Genomic DNA, 19,763 nt, shown 5'->3' with positions numbered 1-19,763 from the left:
CTTTGCTATTTGAATTTTAATCAGTGAGACAGTACCAGATGGCAAGAGGAGTTAAATGAATTGTGTCCCACCAAAGAATCCAAGGAATTTGCTCCTTTTTATAGGAATTTACTTAGTTTGATAGGAATTGTGTGCACTTTTTTCCATTTTTACCCTTTAATTAACATCCTGTATGTTTCTATCCTAGTAGCATTCTGTGGCCCTTCCTTTAGTCTGTCCTGTCCTCATGGAATCTATCTTAAATCACCTCTGTGGGAATATGATTGAGATTCAGTGCAAGTTATAAAATGCCTGCCATGATATGATTTTCCCATGATATTGAAGGAGTCAGGCCTGCAACACTTCCCAGAGATGGAAAGTTTACTAGAAGAGCACAACGTGGAAGGTCTTCAGTATTCATACTGCAACTTTACTATGATGATATTGAAGGATTGAAAGGCAGCTTAGATTAAATAATCTCCTCTCTATTGGCTTTTCTTCAGGAACTTTTAAAAGGGTAAATATTGATGATTTGGATTTTCTATTTTAAATCATAGTAGCATTTGGAGATTATTTCGCTGCTGTTGAAGTCAATGGTGAATCTTGGACAGAGCCTGCCTGCTTGCTTCACATCAGCTATCAAACAGCTGCTGGATGATAATAGCTGTCAGAAAACAACAACCTGAGCTGAATGTGAACCAGCAAAATTTTATGCAGTTGGTTTCCAATGCCACAAGTTGTTTTTTTACCATGTCAAATTGTGGATTTTAGTGTATAACTCCAGAAAACTGTTCTTTCTGCATCCATTTTCCTGGGCAACAAATTTACATGCTTATTGCTGCCATCCTAATATTAGCAAGGGGACTAATGACTAGTAATTGATTCCCTCCACTTGAGAATAGATATGGCTGTTGGCTGAACCCTTGGCGTCTTGTAGTAAAGCATCAGAGAGGAGAACAAACCACTCTATAAAATTAGAGAGTGGGAAATTTTTCATCCAAAATGTCATGTCTGGTTTCAGTTTTTCTCTCTGTTTGTACTACCAAGATGTTAACAGCAGTGGGAAGACTATTAGATCAGTTTTTTTCTTCTGAAAGTGAGTTTCTGCATCAAGGCTATTTATGTTTAACTGGATAATACAGTTTCTGTATATAGATAAACAAAAGAAATCCTATCAAATTGTCTCTATAAATTAAAAAAATAAATAGATATATTAGAACCCTGGAGTAATATTGAATAGGTAAGTGTCCTAATCCAGTTAAAGATATCGAAATCATATGGATCAAAATGTTAATTAGAGCAGGTCTTGTCAATTTGATAAAGTATTTAATGTCTGACATTTGGTAGTGTTTTCTATAGTGACTGTCCCCTACAACGGACAGAACAAGGAGTTTTTGAGAATGCAGTAGCAGATAGCGTTTATGCTTTGATCCTGGCAAACCGACTGCACTGAGTTCAGTGCCCTCAAGTATTTATCAATCAAATATTTTATGTCCGACATTTACAGGGAAATTTAGCCATCAGATAATAAAGCATCTAAAACAAAATGGAGACTTGCAGTAACAAGTAGAATGTCAATATATTCACAATCAAGCTGTCTTCCCAGCAAGATTCTCAATGGGAAAAGCATTTATAAAAGGGGTGCCATAGGCAAAATTCTCATTAATGAGGTTAATTCAGTTCATGTGCTGAAATTTAAATTGTGGAATATTCAGATTAATTCAAACAAACATTAATACAGAAAGCAAAATGCAATATAAATACAAGTGAGTCAATATTAGTTTCATTTTGATGGCACAAATATCACAAATATTGGAAAATCAAATTGGCAATCCTTGCCTTGCAGGGATTTTTTTTCAAGCAATATGTTGAAAGACTGCATTGTCTCCACAAAAGTCTGTTATACTTTTTAAAGAAAAGCCTGCAATTTGCCACGTCATTTTTGTTGTCTTTTTTAAAAATTTGCACATATTCAGTAATCGTCTGACATGTCTCAGCTAAAATTATAGCCATATTGTTGTCAAATTGAAAGAAATTAGACATGTTATAAATTAGAAATGTCTCTCGCACCAGTTTTCTTCCTAATGGGATTCAGCTGAAGTTTTCAGTGTAGATGAAAATGCTGTGTGATGCAGACAGAAAATATGGTTGAGCAGATCTTATTCTGCTTCTATCTTTTGCAAGGGTCCAACAGACCTGATTTCAGGCTGAGTTTATGGAAGGCTTTGCCATTTGGCAATTTGCAGTTTGTCCTGTGGGACACTGGGGAATTAAATGTACCTCCCCTTTAGGCTAGATGGATTTTAGAGGATGACTGACATCTGGTGTTGAGGGAATGGACACTTGGTTTTCCATGGTCATAGTAAGCTGTTCCAGCTGGAAAGGTTGTTGGGTCAGATGGCAAGGAGCAGCAGATGAATTCCAAGGCAGACTGATCATTTTACAGCTGAGTGAGCAGTGTGTACTGTGCTGGACAGTTTGAGGTCTTTTCGAAGAATACTAGGGAGGATTTAAATGCTGCAAATGACAAACACCATAAAATATCCACAGAGTATGGACTTGAGAGAATATTGAGTGATCAGTAATTACTGATCCTATATCCTATGATTCTATAATCCCAAATATCACAGCATGAGGTCTTACACTAAATCTGACCTCTCTAGACGATAACATTGTGAAGCATATTTACTGATCAATTATCTTTGGTTATCTTTGCTATTACCATTGGTACTATTCCCTTCAGCACCAGGCCACATACATCACAGCATCGAGGTGAAATATCAGATGTCAATAACCAGTAATTAAATATAGGCTATGGCCATATTGAATCTCACGGCAAACAGCAGGTTTGCTTTGGAGGGCACAGGACAGCAGATGGTGTAGACATAAATACGTCCAAACTTCCAACAACTTATATCTACCAAACCACTCTGTTAACAGGGTTGCAACAAGAGTGTTCTCTTTTGGTTTATTATTTGTGTGCATTTGTTTAACTCAGCTTTTGTCTTAAAGTGTGCATGTTATCATTTTAGGTATTTTCCCTGTTTCCCCTTGAAGAGGAGCACATCATCTCCGAAGACTTCTCATCTGAAATGTCACTGTAGAAATGCATTTCTTCAACACCACAGCGCAGGTCAGACACCTCAGAACTAGCCACTCAAGTGACAGAAACCACCTAAAAGTTCAGAACGGTGCTTTCATTATTGTCCTCATAATATGCAGATTAAAAAGGTGATACTACAGAAATCGAATAGTCCATTATATGTATACACACATTGCAAATGTGAAAATATATGCAGAATTGTATAAAGACTTTTGAAAATGTGCCATGTAATAAGCAAATATCTTAAATACCAGATAGGGAAAAACAGAATAACAATTTAGAAACAATGACCAGAAGCAATTGTTAAGCTAATGAATTGCAGAACAGGGAAGAATCCAGCTATGGATATTTGTTTTTTAAATGAAGATGAAAGCGTAATTTAACTATAATTTAAGACCAAAATTGGAAGAAGAGAAATACAAGAGAAAAGACTGAAATGTGGTTTTAAGTGTCTAAGAAACATTTGAAAAGTAGGTTACTTTCAACACATTGTAGAATCAATATCTAGAAGTGAGGAAGAGGAGAATTCATCTAAAAGCTGCACATCTGCTCTAAGACAGCCTCCTGGACTTTGTTCTTAAGGCAATGGAGATAAGGACTGGAGCCTTCAGAGGACTGATTATCCATTCCTAAGAAGGGCTTATCAATAGGTGAAACTGTTCATTCTTCAGGGGTGTCCATATACATTTATTGAAAGAAGGAGATTACATAGGTAGTCAGACTAAAAACTATTCTTTATGTGAAATTTAGCTCGAGTCAGAGAATACAAACAGTCAATAATGAAATATAAACATCTAAAAGAAAATCTATGTTTTGGCCATGCCAGATCTTCCAGTCCAACTTTTGACTGAATATTTTAATGATATGTTTACAAGAAAGCTTTCATGTGCTCTTTGAGTCTTCCTCCTGTAATTTCTATATTCTAATTATTGTAATTATAGTCAGTATGCACACTAATGCAATCCTAAAAGTGCTTTTGATGTGCGTTTATTGCACAGCATTTCTAAGATTTTATACTTCTCTGAGGCAAACGGTTGTGGGAGTAACATCAATTTGCATTACTATGGACAATTGAATCACAACCAAGCTCAATGTCAAATTCTTCTCCTTGTGTCTGAGAAATGACTACTGTTCTTGATGTGTCTAACACCTGCTACCTCCAGCTTGAGGGTAAAAGGATAAGTGAATGGACTTGATTTCAGTTCTCAGCCTGCAGTATATCGAAGCAAAAATTAATGCAGAAGCTGAGGGGGATGTCTGCTGTGACTTTCATTTCCTAAATTAAACTTAGTCAGCCAGCATTTTGGTAATGAGTGATTTAGGAGAGCACACAGGAAGGATAAGCAGCAATAATACGATGAACTGCAGTTTTATATTTTCCATCTAAAGAGTGAGATTGACAAAACTTCAATCTTTCAAATACAAAATTCTGAACATGTGGAATTGCGTCCACCCTCCTATAAATATTTTGTCTTGTTACAGGAAGTATCTCAGTTTGAATTCATTCTGGGGACAGGAAAGCCTTTTGGTGCCTGTATAATCTGTACCTCTTGCTCTTTATTTTCACAGAATCATGATGATTCTGTTGGAAAGGATTTTTGCTGTTCAAAGCAAAGCAAGCTAGGAAACCAGGCCAGGTGGCACAAGGCTTTACTTACTCAGGTCTTTAGAACTTCCAAAACTTTCCAGACAACCTGCTTGGTGCTTGACTCTCATAGTGGTGAAAAATTTTTCTTATATCCATACTGAATCTCTTTTATTGCGATTTGGGCTTGTGGTTTTTAGTCTTCCACCATACAGCACAAGACCTCTTGATAACCTCCCAGTGGGTACTGGGTGGTGCTGTTAGGCACCCCGAGGCTATGTCCAAAATGCACAAACTCAGTGCCCTCAGCCTCACTCACAGGGTCAATGATCCATCCCAGATTGTTTGTGTTCACTGAACTCACTCCAGTTTTACAACTTGTATTCAGGGCCCTAAACTATATGCAGTGTCTAGATGTGGTGTAGCAAGGACTGATCAGAGCAGGATAACCCTTTTCTCCAGGGAGGTCCTTGCTGCTGGGGTACACCACTGGCCAATGTCCACCTTGTTCCCACCAGCATGCCCAGGTCCTGTAAACACAGACATTCCAAGGCCTTGAATTCATCAAGAGTTTAATTGCCCTGCCCAGCTTCCTGGGACCCCAGACACTCTTCCTGCCCAAGACCTGATTTCAGCCCAGTCAGGCTCTGTCAGTCCCAGCAGTGAGACCACAGCAGTGCCAGGCTCCAGCCCTTCCTCTGCTCTTTGCTGCCTGGCTGGAGCCCCCAGCTGTGCCCTGGGCCCCTTCATCCCTTGCTCTGTCAGAGTCTGTCAGTGGACCCTGTTACCAGCTCCATGGGACTGCTCCCCAAGGGACAGGGCAAGGCCAATGCTGGACCTCCCTGGCCCTGGGGTGCTGCTGGACCACACTGCTCCTTGACAAGATACATTCCTGCCAGGCAGCCCTGGCTTGTATTCCTGCCAAGGTTTCTTCCTTCCCAGATCCAGGACTTTGCGTTTGTCCTCGCTGAATTTCACAAGGCTCCTGGTGGCCCACTCCTCCAACCTGGCTAGATCTCTCTGAATGGCAGCCTTGCCGTTTTCCTTCATAATATATGCATGCAAACTATACACATATATACATAAATGCATCACTGCCCTACATTTTAGAGTAACCAAATGGTTTAAAGGATCTGTCACCCTTCATAACTATATACGCTTCTAAAAGAAGTACAGTGCTAATGAAATTCTGTACAATATCTGTGCTGTGTACTGTGTTTGACATGTAAAAAATAACTCTCCTAATTCTCAAGTGAATAATGCCCTCCCCGTTCTCAGCTCTGCAAAGGAGAACAAAAACTACTACAATGTTATATTGGCTCATGCTTTTTAAAAGCAGAATAAATAATGAAACAGTTGCAATGTTTACTAACATTTGTAGGTGTCCTGTAGGTATATTAAATTATTGTGGCTAAATTTAATTTCAGCATTTGGTTAAGAACCCAGTGAATTTTTACTTAACTTTCACTTTTTACCCAGTGAATTTGCTACACCATTTTGGCAGCATGCTCTTCTACTTGGAAAATGATATGTGACTCCTATGGCAGGAGATGTTTCCCAATGCTATCAGACAAGTCCTATTTTAGAGATTCTGGATGAAATGGGAGCATTATTTTTAGAAAGATCATATTCTGGGTTATTTAGCTTTATATATTCTTTTTAGTTATCTAAAAGGATCAGATCAAAGACATAGAGTTGACATCACTTTCCTAAAGACTTATCACTTCCTTGTAAGATGAATATTTTTTTATATTCTTAGTAAGTACCTTAAATGTCAACATTGTATTTGCTCTTTTTTTAGTGGATTGTAAATGAAACTTTTTAAAATGGTCATAAGAACTGGTGAACTTCTCACAAAAGAAATATTACAAAATCTCAGAATATGCTGAGTTGGAAAGGACCCACAAAGAACAATTATGATTAGACCATATCTTGATGATGTAAAAGATTCAGGATTAATGCCTTATTGCAAATAAAATCTTTTGGGAAAAAAACCCAAAAAACAAAACAAAACAAACAAAAAAAACCAAACAAAAAAAAAGCCAACCAAAGAAAGCATCAAAAAAGGTTTAAAATCGTTCAAAAGGCTTTTGTCTATTTTTGCACAGTATACAGGATACCTAAGCTATTAATTAGGGAAGCTCAGTTAAATTCCTGAAATAAGTCATGGTGAATTGGATGTTTCTTATCCACAGAGTGCTTAATTAAATGATATCAAACAGTTGCAGAAGATGAGATAAAATATATTTAAGTACAGAAAAAATACTTTCCTGCTATGAGACCTAAGCCCAGATTCTTTTTTTGAATCAATTAGATGTGAACTCTACATTCCAGATGAGTGTCCTGTATGATTTCTGTTCTTTATCTTTCCAGAAAATAGGTTCTGACCCTGAGGTATGCTAATAATAATAACATAAAATATTAAGTTACTACAATGTTTTTCTTCAGATGAAAACACATTGTCCAGTTAGCAAACACATAGATTTTTTCTGCTAATTAGCTACTAACCAGCTACTGTTGAGAGGGACACCATGCAAGCACACACGGAAAGGATAGGTCTCTGGCCAAAAGACAACAAAAGCACCAAAAAGGCAATTTTATCCCTCTTTTTACAGAGATAGAGGAGAGGGATGGAACGTGCAAGCAGCCTGTGGTTGAACCTGGTGTTCCGTTCAGTTATTCTGTATCCCCACTCTCTAGGCTATTCTTAATATTAACACCTATTTAATTCTCTTGCAACTAGTTTACACAGAGCTTGTCAACTAGATAAAGATTAAAGATTATAGAAATTTCACACTAGAAACAGAATACTATGTTCACTCAGCAAAGTAAGTGTAGGTATATCTTTGTGGACATAAAATGACACAAAATGTGAAAATAGTCCGAGGAGTTATAACAGCTTTAAATCCTCTACTCAGTTTTATTTTTAGAAATTCCTCTCTTCGTGAAGTCAGGCTGTAAGCTTGATTTTACATTAGCATCTGATCTCACTCTGGTGTAAATATCTTTAGAAATAAAGGGAAAGGAAAAATGAAAATACAGAGGCACAACGAAAACTCACAAAGTACTTAGAAGAGAATATCACCAACGTTCTGTACAAGAAATGTAGCATTTTGAGTGGCTTCTCATCCCTTTTCAGTAGGTTTGTGAAAATTATCTAAGGTTTATGCATGCTGCTTCTATATCTTCTGTAACAGTTTGAGAGACTTTATGGTGCTGTAATTTAAAAGAAAGTGTCTGTCTTACAAACATTTTCCCCATTTCCCAACTGTCTTGTTATTTCTAGGGAACACTCAGCAGTACATGCAATTGCATATAAATTCCTGTTCTTGCAATGGATAAGACCTGTTAAACTGAAAGCAACATTCAAGTTTGAGGGATACAGAGAAGCAAAATGTTTGTTGGATTTGTTTTTTTTCCAAACAGTTTGGTTTTTTTACAAGCAGCTCTTAAAAAATTCAGTGATTCTGTAGTAGTCCAAAGCTCTTCAGTAAATATAAGCCTAGTGTGTGGCATTTGCACAGCATAGGGCAGGCATTTTCCAGTAAAGTAGAGTTTCATGTTGGATGGACATGCAGGAATGTCAGCAAGCTTCCAACTGGCTTGTCTCAGAAACCTGCCTGGTCGATTTCCAGTTTACTTTTGCCTGCAGATGTCCAAGACTTTGTGGGGACTGTCCTGGGTGAAAACACTTTGTAAAGTCCCAGCTTGGTAGCCCCAGGCATCCTTGGCATTGAGACAGCTGGTTCCAGGCTTGCTGGACCTAAAACTTCCCATTGTCACAGTGTGACACAGACTGTACAGGAGGCTGTATCTGCTGGATTAACGTGATTTATCTTTAGACACTTACATGAGGTACCTAAATTAGAAACTGTCAGTATGGGAGATAGAGACCTGCAGACTGCAGCTGAAATTGTTGCTGGATTTGATCTCCAGATTTCAATTTAATGTAAAAAAAGTGTATAATCCATATACATATACATATTATCATCTACAATAAGATTTCTTAGGCCTCTGCTCCAAGTTTTGTATTTTACTTGATGAAAAGAAATACATCCTCCCTCCCAAATTTATAACACTTCTAAATGGCAACCTCTTTCTTTCCTGTTCCATGACTTAAGCAGATAAATTTTGAGGCTCTAGATTAAAGCATTTAGTTTTATTTAAAAGAAAAATGGGATAGAACTGTACTATCCCCAAACAGAGACAGAAGGGACAGGTAGTTATTAAAGTGCTTAAAGGAAACACTACATTAAAATGCAAGTGTGTAAGGACAGTTTTCAATGTTATTTTCATATTGTTCCATCTACTGGCTTTTTTGGGGGGGTATTCAAGAAACCATCTCTCTAGTCCCCTTAACAGCTGGAAGAAGAACTTTAAAATGGCATATGTTTCTGATTGATTTTTCCCTGTTGTTGATACCTTGGATGTTTGATTCAGATAATTAATCCAACCTACAAAAGCACAGAAGTACAGACCATGGATATTGGTTTTAATCTGTGGTTTGCAGTTGTCCAGAATTAAGAATTATTATTTTCATCTTGTCCATAACTATAAAATACTTAGCTAGCCGGGGAAGTATAGAAATTTGACTATAAGCCTTGAGAATACAAAATGTATTCTGTTATTTCCAGAATTTTGAGGTACAGTGAGACCACAAATACTGCATAACTTACCACATTTCCGAATTTTAATCCTTCTGTTCCTCAACATAATTGAAGGACCTTAAAAACAGAGTCATGACAATAAAAGCTCAGTTGGTTAAACAGCATTTTCTAGTCTTTGAGAACTTTTCTAGCCATGCATTATGTGGAAAGAAAAGAAAGGTGTTTGTTTTCAGCTGATGTTCAATTCAAATATTACAACAGTTTTCTTCCTCCAAGTTTAACCAGTGTGCATAAGTCTCAGTCACTGTCTTTTGAATCTGCACTCTCAGGGCCAGACTCCCTGGTAGTGTTTTTCTTCTCCGTGCCACTTCAACATGAAAAACATTTGGAAACCTGGTTAAATTTGCAGTCCAGTTCGGATTCATAATTCTTCTGCAGAGAGCATCGCTCAAGATATCTGGACAGTTGCAGTGTGCATGACCTGTCTACTCTCTGCTGCTCTTGTGCATTCACAATTCAGAACCTGCTTAGGCTTTGGAGAAGTATGAACTTTAAGTAAATGATGATTCCAAATAAAAAAAGGCTTAAAGCCCTTCTTTTGAGAGCTTAGCCAAAGCACGCCTAAGAGGCCAACCTATAATTTAAAAAATAAGGAAAACTCTGGAATGGGTCAGCAGGGCCCCTTTATAGTTTAAATATTATGCTGGTTTGGATTTTGGCATTCTTTGGGATTTCATACATCACTCAGTGCCAACTGATAGCCTGCGAGTTGAATCAGTATGCAGCTGACTTGTGGTCCCATCCTTTTTTTTCCACTGGATTGCTATGGAACTTATGGTTCTCATTTGAGTTTGTTTTTATACTTTTGCCAGTTGTTGAATATTTCCCCATCCGCTTTGTCAATAGGATTTAATATATTTTATGTTTGGGGTTTTTAAAATGAATATCTCTTTTGTTTAGCAATTTTCCAACACTGTAGGCATATTACCTTACTCCTTCTAATGTTTCTGAAATAGGGCAGTACTTTGAAGTAAGATGTTTTAAACTGATTACTGGTCTTCATAATTTTTTATAAATATCTTACTGGTTTAGTCTTCATGGTTTTTCTTGATTTCTTAGACAAATATAACATACCTATTACACAAGCATTCAATCACAGATTCTTTACTCCATGGGTTTCCTCTATGTTTTATCCTATTGGTCTAAACCATGTAAAGCAGAAAACCAGGAATGAATATTATTGAATATTTTTCCTGCAACAAAGTAACTTATGCCACATCTATATCTTAATATGTGCTGTGGTTTATCCTTGGCAGGGAGCTCACTGCCACATATTTACTTGTTCCACTTAATGGAGTGGGGGAAGGAATCAGAAGAGTCAAGGTGACACAACTCATGGTGTGAGTAAAAAGCAATTTCATAAGTGAAAGCTGTGCCTGCAAGGCAAGAAAAAAACAGTTTATTCACTACTTCCCATCAGCAGGCAGGAAAACAGGGCTCCATGACATGTAACTAAGCCTAATCCTAACCATATCTTGGGAAGACAAATGCTATAGCTTTGAACAGTGTCCCTGTTTGCTTCCTGTTCTCCCAGCTCTATATGCAAGCATGTTGCCATATGGTATGGGACATCAGCTGAGGTCAGCTGTCCTCACTTTGTCCCCTCCCAGCTCCTGGTGCACCAAAGCCTCCTTCCTGGTGAGGTGGGATGAGAAGCAAAGGCCTTGGCTCTGTGCAAGAACTGCTCAGTAATAGCTAAAACATCCCTGGGTTTTCAATGTTGTTTCCAGCACAAATCCAAAGCACAGCCCCATACCAGCTACTGGGAAAAATTATCCCAGCCAAACCCAGTAGAATCTGTCACCTATTTTTATAAACAGTGCTGTGATCCTGTCCTGAGAAGCACAAGGTTTAAGTAAGAAGTAAAGCAGGTGTAGCTTTGATAACTATGAAAAAAGAGTTTTATCTTCACACATCACATTTCAAGTTTTCCTCCTCGTTGTTGTGAATGAATGTTTTAAGATCGTTTGAGGAATCTCACTCAAAAGTATCAGCAAAAACAAGTTTAATATAAAAACAAAAGCAAAATAAAATTTGTTGTCAAAATTCACTGTAATGCTTATTAGATTGTTAAAGTGCACAGAGAAAAAGTCAACAAAAATCCAAAATAAATCAATCCAAACCAAAATAACCCCAAAATCATCTAAGTTGAAGCTGGGGGGTGGGGGGGGAGTGTGGGTGGGTAAGAGGGGCAGGGGAAGGTTGAGGGTTACAGAAATGGATAGGAAAAGGCAAAGACAAAAAGGAATATGGAAGATCCTCCTGTTGAATCACAAGGTTCAGAGTACATCCCCATGCTAAACTGAGTTTAAATTGACCAAGAATTTACACTCAAAGGCCCACCTGCACTTAACAGCACTTAAGTGATAGCTTAAGTTAAATGATTTAGCAAGCGATTAATGTAGACTTTACTGTATCACAACAGTAACTTACTTACAGGCCTGGCTTACTACAAAGTTAAACTACTCAAGAATCTGTGAGAACAATGTTCCTAAGTACATTTGCTATAGCATATTCACTCTCACATGCACACGGTCATAAAGAGTCTGTACACATGTGAAAAATTCCCCTAAAATTTGGTGAATTTAGATGCCTTTGCATCTTCTCAAGGAGCAAAGTGCTGAGCCTTGATGAGGGGGGTATATCTGTTGTCATTTGGCAATCCTCTGAGTGCAGCAAACTTGAGAGTTCACTGGCCCCGAGAGGGAGATGCTGGTCACAGCCCACTGCGGTCCAGGGGAACTCCAAGGGTCTCACTTTGGACTGGTGTTTATAGGGTCACAAGACTGTTGGCTTCAGTCACAGTAATTTTCCATCCTGGCCGCAATTTAGGCTGGTCTTTGAAAGTTTGATAACAAAAATAATATTCTACTTGGATTGCTATTCAGGCATGAAAAATAAGTTTCCAAGGCTGTTTGTTAAAACACAGGAGCTGGTTAGACAGCACAAGTTCCTGGGAGCAGGGAGTGTTTCTGAAAAGCTCAAGAGGAGCTGAGCCCAGCTGCTGCTCACCGAGGCCAAGGACTAGGAAGCATTTCTCAGATCATAGTGTGGCCTGGGGAGGCGAGTGGATGCACCACCAGGCTCATTTAGAGATTATAACAGTTTATTTGGAAGTGTCTTTTATATTTGGAGTTTCACAGAAAGCAGTCCAGAGATATTGTGACAAGACTATAATTGTAATTATTACTGCAATTTTAATAATAAAATTCCACAATATGTTTTGCTATTTTTCCTTAATCATTTTCTGAGGAAGAAACTGGCATAGGATAAAAACATTATCTGCATCTTGAGGACTTTTATAGCCTTTAGCTTTTCTCATAAGAATTTTTTCTTCACTAATACTAATTATTAAAAAACAGATAAACAGATGACTTTGAATTATTAGGCATTGGGGAAGTGAGATTTAAAAAAAAAATAGGAAATGTTGGTTTGCTTTAGTAATTCTATTTCTAATACATATTCTAATTAATTAATTTATTAGGACTGATAATGAACATTAATTTTTATTTTGAGGTGGTGGCTTGGTTGCTCATTGGTATCCATTTTTTCCATAGAGGTCATCCAAAATTCTGTCTCTGATTAAAAAGTGTAATTGTAACTTAGATAGTTATTTATTCAACATGTCACTCTTAATTAATGTCATGTTCTAAGTGGAAATTTATAAGTTCTCTACTTTAGAAGTTATAATATTGGAAAAGTCATATTGATCTTGGATCTTCTGCTGGGTTTGGCTTAAGATTTTGGTGTACTTTGTTGAGTTTGGAAAGTTGACTTAAACATATCTCTGAAAAAGTTCTTAGTATGTTTGGGGATAAATTCTGGCCCTACTGATGCTAATGGCAGGACTCCAATTGAACATTAGCAGAGTAGGATTTCATTTTTGCTATATACCAAATTTTGATATCCACATTAAAAGGAAGTGAATCATATCCCAGAAGTACTTATTTTCCCTATTGACTATAAAAGAAATCTGCCACAGATGTAGCTGAAGTTAGGTGAGGTGAACTCACTCAAAGTTACTGAGCCTTCTACCTTTTCATTGCACTACAGAAATATGAAATATATATTAAAGAAGCCCTCAGAAATACTACTTATATTTGTATTTTTATATTAGCTATGAGCTCGGTTATGATTCATGATTTTTCTTCCAGAAGGCTGACAAATACAAGAGGTTTTCTAATAGAAAGAGCTTAAGAGAGCTTTAGCACAAACTTTGAGCTAGCAGTTAACACACACACATATACACACACACACACAAAACTGTGTAGGGAAATTACAACACTCTGCTGCCAGTAGATAGAGAGTGCTCTTGTGTCATTCTTTTGTTACACATCTTCATATACAAAAGTTTTAAAGGTGGAGTTGAAATGGGATATTTAAGTTTTGAGGGAATATTTATAGTAATATCAGTGTAAAAATGGAGCCTGAAATAAAATGTGAGATTTAGGAACTGAAGGCAAGTCTGGTCTCTTAACACTGGGAAGTGGTAGGATGAATTAGCAAACAAGGAACTTGCTTCTTGAGCTGTTTTCTGGAACAGCAAACAGAAAAATGCAAAAAGAGAAATAATAGAAATAAAGTGATGAACCAAGAGCTACATTATTCTGAATATAGCAAGTTGTGCTGAATCAGAATAGAAGATGTTATCACACTTAAGACATAAATCATGCCTTTATATATGGGCTCCAAAGGCAGCATTTTATATTTTAGGCATATTATTTGGGTGTAAAATTGACAATAGGGGAAAAAAAAGTGGACCAGAAAATGAAAAATCAGAGTGATATTTTAATTCATCTAAAATTTGGAATAGATGTGCAGATCTGTGAAACAACAGAAGAGTGATGCTGCTACAATTTGTTTCCTTAAGGACATGAAAAAAGGGCACGAGAGAGGAATTGCAGACAATAAACAATAATTAAAAATACCAAACAAACACCAAAATCCAAGACCAGAGAAGAGAAAAGAAAAGAAACCAGAGATATCAGAAAAAATCCCAAGAAAGATAGAACTGGTGATAGTGTTCTATGAACTGACAGGTCTGGCAGAATGGAAGTTCAGAACTTTCAAAAAATTTGCTAAAAGTGATCACTTTGTAACTATAAGGAAATTCATAGCAGGGAAGGGCAAGGTGAGTGTAAAAAAGGACATTTTAGGTGGCAAATGTTGAAAACAAAACTACTGTACCTTTGCAACAGGCCAGAAATTAGAAGGGATTAAAAAAAAAAATGAGGACCCATGCAAAATAAGAAGTTGAGGCAAAAGAAAGGAGAGAATCAGAGATGGTATCCAACAGGCAGAAGTCATCTTTAGAAAATTCTAAGTATGCCCTTGTATCTGATTCATTTAATTACAGATATATGTACCTACAAAGCAAAAGTAAAATATTTCATCTTACTGCACTGTAAGTGGAAACTTTTTTCCTATGAAACCAGAAAAATCATTATTTTGCTTGGCATACGCTTTAATAACATTAATCATGGTGAACTCTTTTAGTATTACTGTGAGTATAATATAATCCACCAGGAATTCCACTGTAATTAAACTAATTTCATCCATATTTGTTACTTTATATTGACATTTCTTTTTCTTTTCTTTTTGATCTGCTTGCAGTATGCTTTAACATTCATCACAAAGGTCAGCATAGTTTAATGTATTCAATATAAAGCTCTTAATGGGAAATCAGACAGTTTATAAAATAAAAGAGTATTGTCTCTATTGGCCAGTAATGACATTTCAAATATGACTATCCTCTATTTCTTCTTCATGGCAGTGCAGAGTTGTCTCTGCTCCACAGAGACTTGGTGCTGCTATCCAGATTGTACTAGTGACTACAAAAATTAGATCCATCCTAGTCTGGCCAAAAAAAAGCATCCCCAAGAACATCCATATTTCTATTTGATATCTATTCAGTCTTCTCAGAAGTGAAGTGTCTGTGTACCACTTCTAACATACCTTTAAGGAGCCAGACTCTGCCCTTCAGCACCAAGAAAACTGTTTCTGCGATTTCACATCTCATCTCTATGATTGCTAACACAAACCACATCTTATACATCAACTTAAATTCCAGTTTTGATTCTGTGTCCACATTAATAAGTGATTTGATCATGGATATGGTTGGGTGAAAATATTTTTAGATGTGGAAAAACCCCATAGATCTCCAGCATGTTATTCGGTGCAGGGAGGTTACCATTCTAGTTGCAGAGGTCTGGATTAATGGTGAGTTACAGTAAAGATTTAGAAAGATCTCTGAATATTAAATATAGCTATCAAGCAGAGAGAATTTAGTCTTGAATTGAAGAATAAGCATCCCCCTGAGACTAAATGTTCTGTGTCCTGGAGATAACAAAATTAAACTTACTCATGATCTAATGTAAATAGAAAATATTTCAGAATCAAAATTACTTCAAAACATTCTGATATGCCTTGTATTTTAGCTTAGCAGTGTGAGCTGACCTGGAAAAGTATCAACAACAGTTACATAAATTTGTGGTAACAGCTTCAATCCAAATATCTCTGCTTGGAAATCTAGGTCATTCAGTCACAGTTATAACTGCATTAGAAATATAGTCATCTTCAACCTTCAGCCTACCCAGAAGAGTCTTTTTCCAAAGGTGGAGCAATGACCTATTTCTTTCCTGAGTAGCTAGAGAGCACTGGTAAAAGGAAATTTAGGTTGTAACCCTCCTTGAACAGCTGAAGGGGTTTAACTCCTAGCACCTAGATCTCAGGAGAGTGACCTAATCATCTCAGTATGAGATTCCATTTGGGAAATGGAATAAGTGCAGCATTGCCTTTATTGATAATGGGATGGACATGGAACAAGTAAAAGAAAGCCATATTCCCATGGGAAGGAACAGCAGATTCGAGTCCCTGATCTTGCTCCTTGAAATATTTTCTCTGCTATGATTTTCAAATAAATTAGAAATTGTGTGCTTCAAATCTCAGGTTAAGATGTCTGCATTTATCTGCCCTCATGTAGGTCTATAAGCAATCTAGATAAGAAAACTTTCCCTAAAGCTGTTGAAATTGTAGTCAGCACCAGGATCCCTGGCACAGCTGGTAAAATGATTACTCTAAAATGAAGCAAATCACTCCCCAGGGCTATGTGGTCCAAGCTCTTCTGTACATTTGATAGCTTAATCTGTAAACTGGCTCCTTCACTGTGTTCTCCTGAGGTTCCTGCAAGCAGGACACTTCCCTGCCCTAGGTTCAAGAGCCCTGTGGCTACTCTGAGTTTCCTTCCTGCCCTGCCTCTTTATGTCCTATGTCTCTCATGCACCAAACTCCTCTGCAGTAATAGTTTGAGGGAAAGCAAACATGGGGCCTTCAGACAGGTAAAAAGCCAATCTGGTGGCTGGGGAAAGTGGGAACTGCCTATAGAAATCTGCTCAGGCTGAGGAGGATCTCGACTCCAAAACTCACAGTTACCAGGTAATTGTTAATTGCTAAATAAAGAATGGGACTTGACTTCTCCTTTAGTCAGTAAGCAGATAAACCAAGGGTGTTTACCATAATGAGGAGGTTTGGTGCATAGCTAACAACTCAGTCTTGGAAGTTGGGCAGGATGCCAGTATTGATCTGCCTAAACCTGTGGTACAGTAAAGCTAGGAAAAGAAAATGTCTCTTTTTGCATTTCTTTTGCAATCTTACAGTCTATACTATAAAATAAGTGGTCATTTACCAAATCGTTTTTCATGGACGCCAGGTGCTTGCACTGTAACCTAGACTAGATTTGGGAGTGCTCCTCTATCCTAGAATGTAGAGAGTTAGTAGACCCGGCTTATAAAAAGAAATTTTTTGTGCATTTTTTTCTGAAAACAGATATATACATAAATACAGTAATTATCTTTTCAGAAAGGTACACTGAAGATCCAGCTTCTTTCTTTGTTTTACATTAACAACAAAAACAACAACAGCAACAAAAAGCATCAAAATAATTATGTGGAAGAATAGTTCATATTTATTTTGGTAGGTGTTTCAGCACCCAAAGGCTGCAATCATGCCTCATTGCAACTGCAGCTGAGATGGGGTATCTCTGCAACAAGCCAGGTACCTGGCAAACTGGAAGTGGTGCAAATAAAATGAAACGACCAGACATCTTGGCATATAACTAACAGGGGAAAAAAAACCCAAAGAAAACTATCAAGAATTATTTCAGCACTGGAATTGAACCTTTGAAGATGAATGCCAATGAAAACATCAGTGTGAAAGATTTTTTAAGCATTTCTAGAAGATTAGAAGCAGAAGGATTTGATGTGCTTGTAAGGATAATAAAGCAATGCCTTATTCCAGCAGAGTTTAGGAAACGCTGTTCCTGTGCTTCATGCTGGTGAAAGGCATATACAATTTGCCCTATTTCTTACACCTACTTTAAAGTCATTCTTTCAAAGTGTTTTTTGCATTCAGTGGAATTTCTTATATCACTGCCTTGTCAAAGAAAAGTCATAGATGAAAATGCTGCTTTTTCAGGCTAGGCAATGTGTAGAACTCTCCAAGCAGTGTAAATCCAAAGAACTGTGTCCTCCATGATCTGAGACTCAGGCATTTTAAAATTAATGTGGTTTTTTTTTTTTTTTTTTTTTTTCTGCATTTACTTTTCACGTAGACTTCTATATATGCTCTCTCCTGAGTATTTACAGTCTCACTTCAAATAACGATGCCTACACCTTACCATATCTTTTTGTTATGCCTGCAAGGTATCAGTCAGACAATTTAGGGCAAGTGAGCCAATATACAGGCAAATAAAAAATGGAACTGGAAACAATCAAGTGAGTTTATTGCAAAGCAGAAGCTTTTATCATCAGAGAACCAGCAAGGCTGGACTCCCATAGCTTTGTGTTCCGTGACTGGGTTTTCTGTTGTCCAGGAAGGTGAGTAATGTAGAAAAGGTCTTCCTTTGATGAAGTCCATCTTAATGTCTCTCTTCTATGTGTTTTCTGGCTTAACACAGAAACAGCCTATTTCTCTCAGTCAAGGTCAATAAAAGAATCTATATATTTTTGATTAAACTTATTATTTTTGAATTTTCAACCTTCTGTCAATATTTGTTCAATCTGAACAACTTTAAAAATTATTTTTTAAATGTAGGTAAGTAGACGTGTATGCTCATGCACAGAGGAAACCAAATTAATCTACTCTAAGAATTAGGATGTTAAAAGACACAAAATATACAAAATAATTGCTTAAATAAAAACCCCCAAATGTACAGCAACAATAAAAAAAATCCCAGAAAACAACAAACCACAATGCAATGCACAGAAATCCTAGGAGACAAGAAAGAAGAAAGCAGCAATTCTAATAGAAGGCTCTGCCTGACAAGCAGTGGCAAAATTCCCAAAAGAATGTCAATGGTAAACCAGCATAGTTTAAGGTCTTGTAGAAAAACGTGCACAAACCAAACAACTTCCCTCCAACATCTAAAGGCCTCCTCAAGACCGAAAACCCCACAAAATTTTGCTTTCATAGTCTTATGAATATAAATCTAAAATACAACATTTTACTAATACTAAGAATGGAAAAATGTGACAACAAAGTGAGAAAAATTTAATTATTAAAAAAAAAAAAGGGAAAACTGAGAAAGAAGAAAAATTAAATAAATTCTGTAGATAATAGAGAGCAGTGACCAAGACATGGCAACAATATATTCATCAAAGTGAAATACAGGTAAACAAGGAGGAACACAACCTTTTTAGGCTTCATAAGTAGCACTAATTAGATTAAAAACAAAGGTAGTTTGATTGTCCATATACAGTTCTGAAGAGTAAATTCTAGTGGGCTACAAAATAATCTCCTCTGAGGGAATGAGTTTAATATTCAGGTAGTTTAGAAAGATCCTCTCCAAAATTCACCAAATTCTACTAAATGAATAAGGTTCTTAAAGAAGGCAAAGTGCCTGAAAACATGCCCCAGGGAACAGGATTGCAATCTAATACGGTAAAGGTTAGATGGAAATGGCAAGGACTATTTTCTAGCAATCATTTCTACACTACAGTATTAGTAAAAGTTTAATGTTTCAAGTATGGTAAGATTCATGGATAAAAAAATTTCTCTAACTGAACGATTTAGTTTAATTTAACTTTTGCCTAAATATTGCTAAATATTTGTTCCTAGTTTTCAGTGGTAAAGCTGAAAGGCGGACTTCAAATGATTTGTAATTAAATCTAAATCTTACACATAGTGTATCTGATATAGTTCAGTTTCTAGGCAAAAAATGGGTGTTTAACATTTTCCCCATATAAATATCCCAGAACTGATTTTGTGACTTTTTCTTCTTCCATATGGCTGCATTACTTTATAGTGTCATAGTCACATCCTTGCCCTGGTTTTAGGTTGGAAAGCTCTGAGCCATGGACAGTAGCCCACCCATAGGGAGCAAAGGGATGACTCTGCTCGTGTTGGTGAAAGCTTTCTGCAGATATAAAGTCGA

The 19,763-nt window shown here is 37.0% G+C and overlaps 1 long non-coding RNA gene across 1 annotated transcript in view; it reads left to right on the top strand.

Moving 5' to 3' along the window:
• Positions 1-229: 229 nt before the first annotated feature.
• LOC148224500 (uncharacterized) overlaps positions 230-19,763 on the top strand; it is a 106,317-nt gene continuing 86,783 nt past the window's right edge. The window contains exons 1-2 of the long non-coding RNA XR_015802725.1: positions 230-496; positions 3,012-3,112. This is a non-coding gene — a long non-coding RNA (uncharacterized LOC148224500). The remainder of the gene's footprint in view (positions 497-3,011; positions 3,113-19,763) is intronic.

This window comes from Sturnus vulgaris, chromosome 3 (genome assembly GCF_052056855.1).
Source record: "Sturnus vulgaris isolate bStuVul1 chromosome 3, bStuVul1.hap1, whole genome shotgun sequence".
Taxonomy (NCBI): domain Eukaryota; kingdom Metazoa; phylum Chordata; class Aves; order Passeriformes; family Sturnidae; genus Sturnus; species Sturnus vulgaris.
The sequence above is the reverse complement of the archived record's forward strand: the minus strand, read 5'-3'. Positions and strand labels throughout refer to the sequence as shown.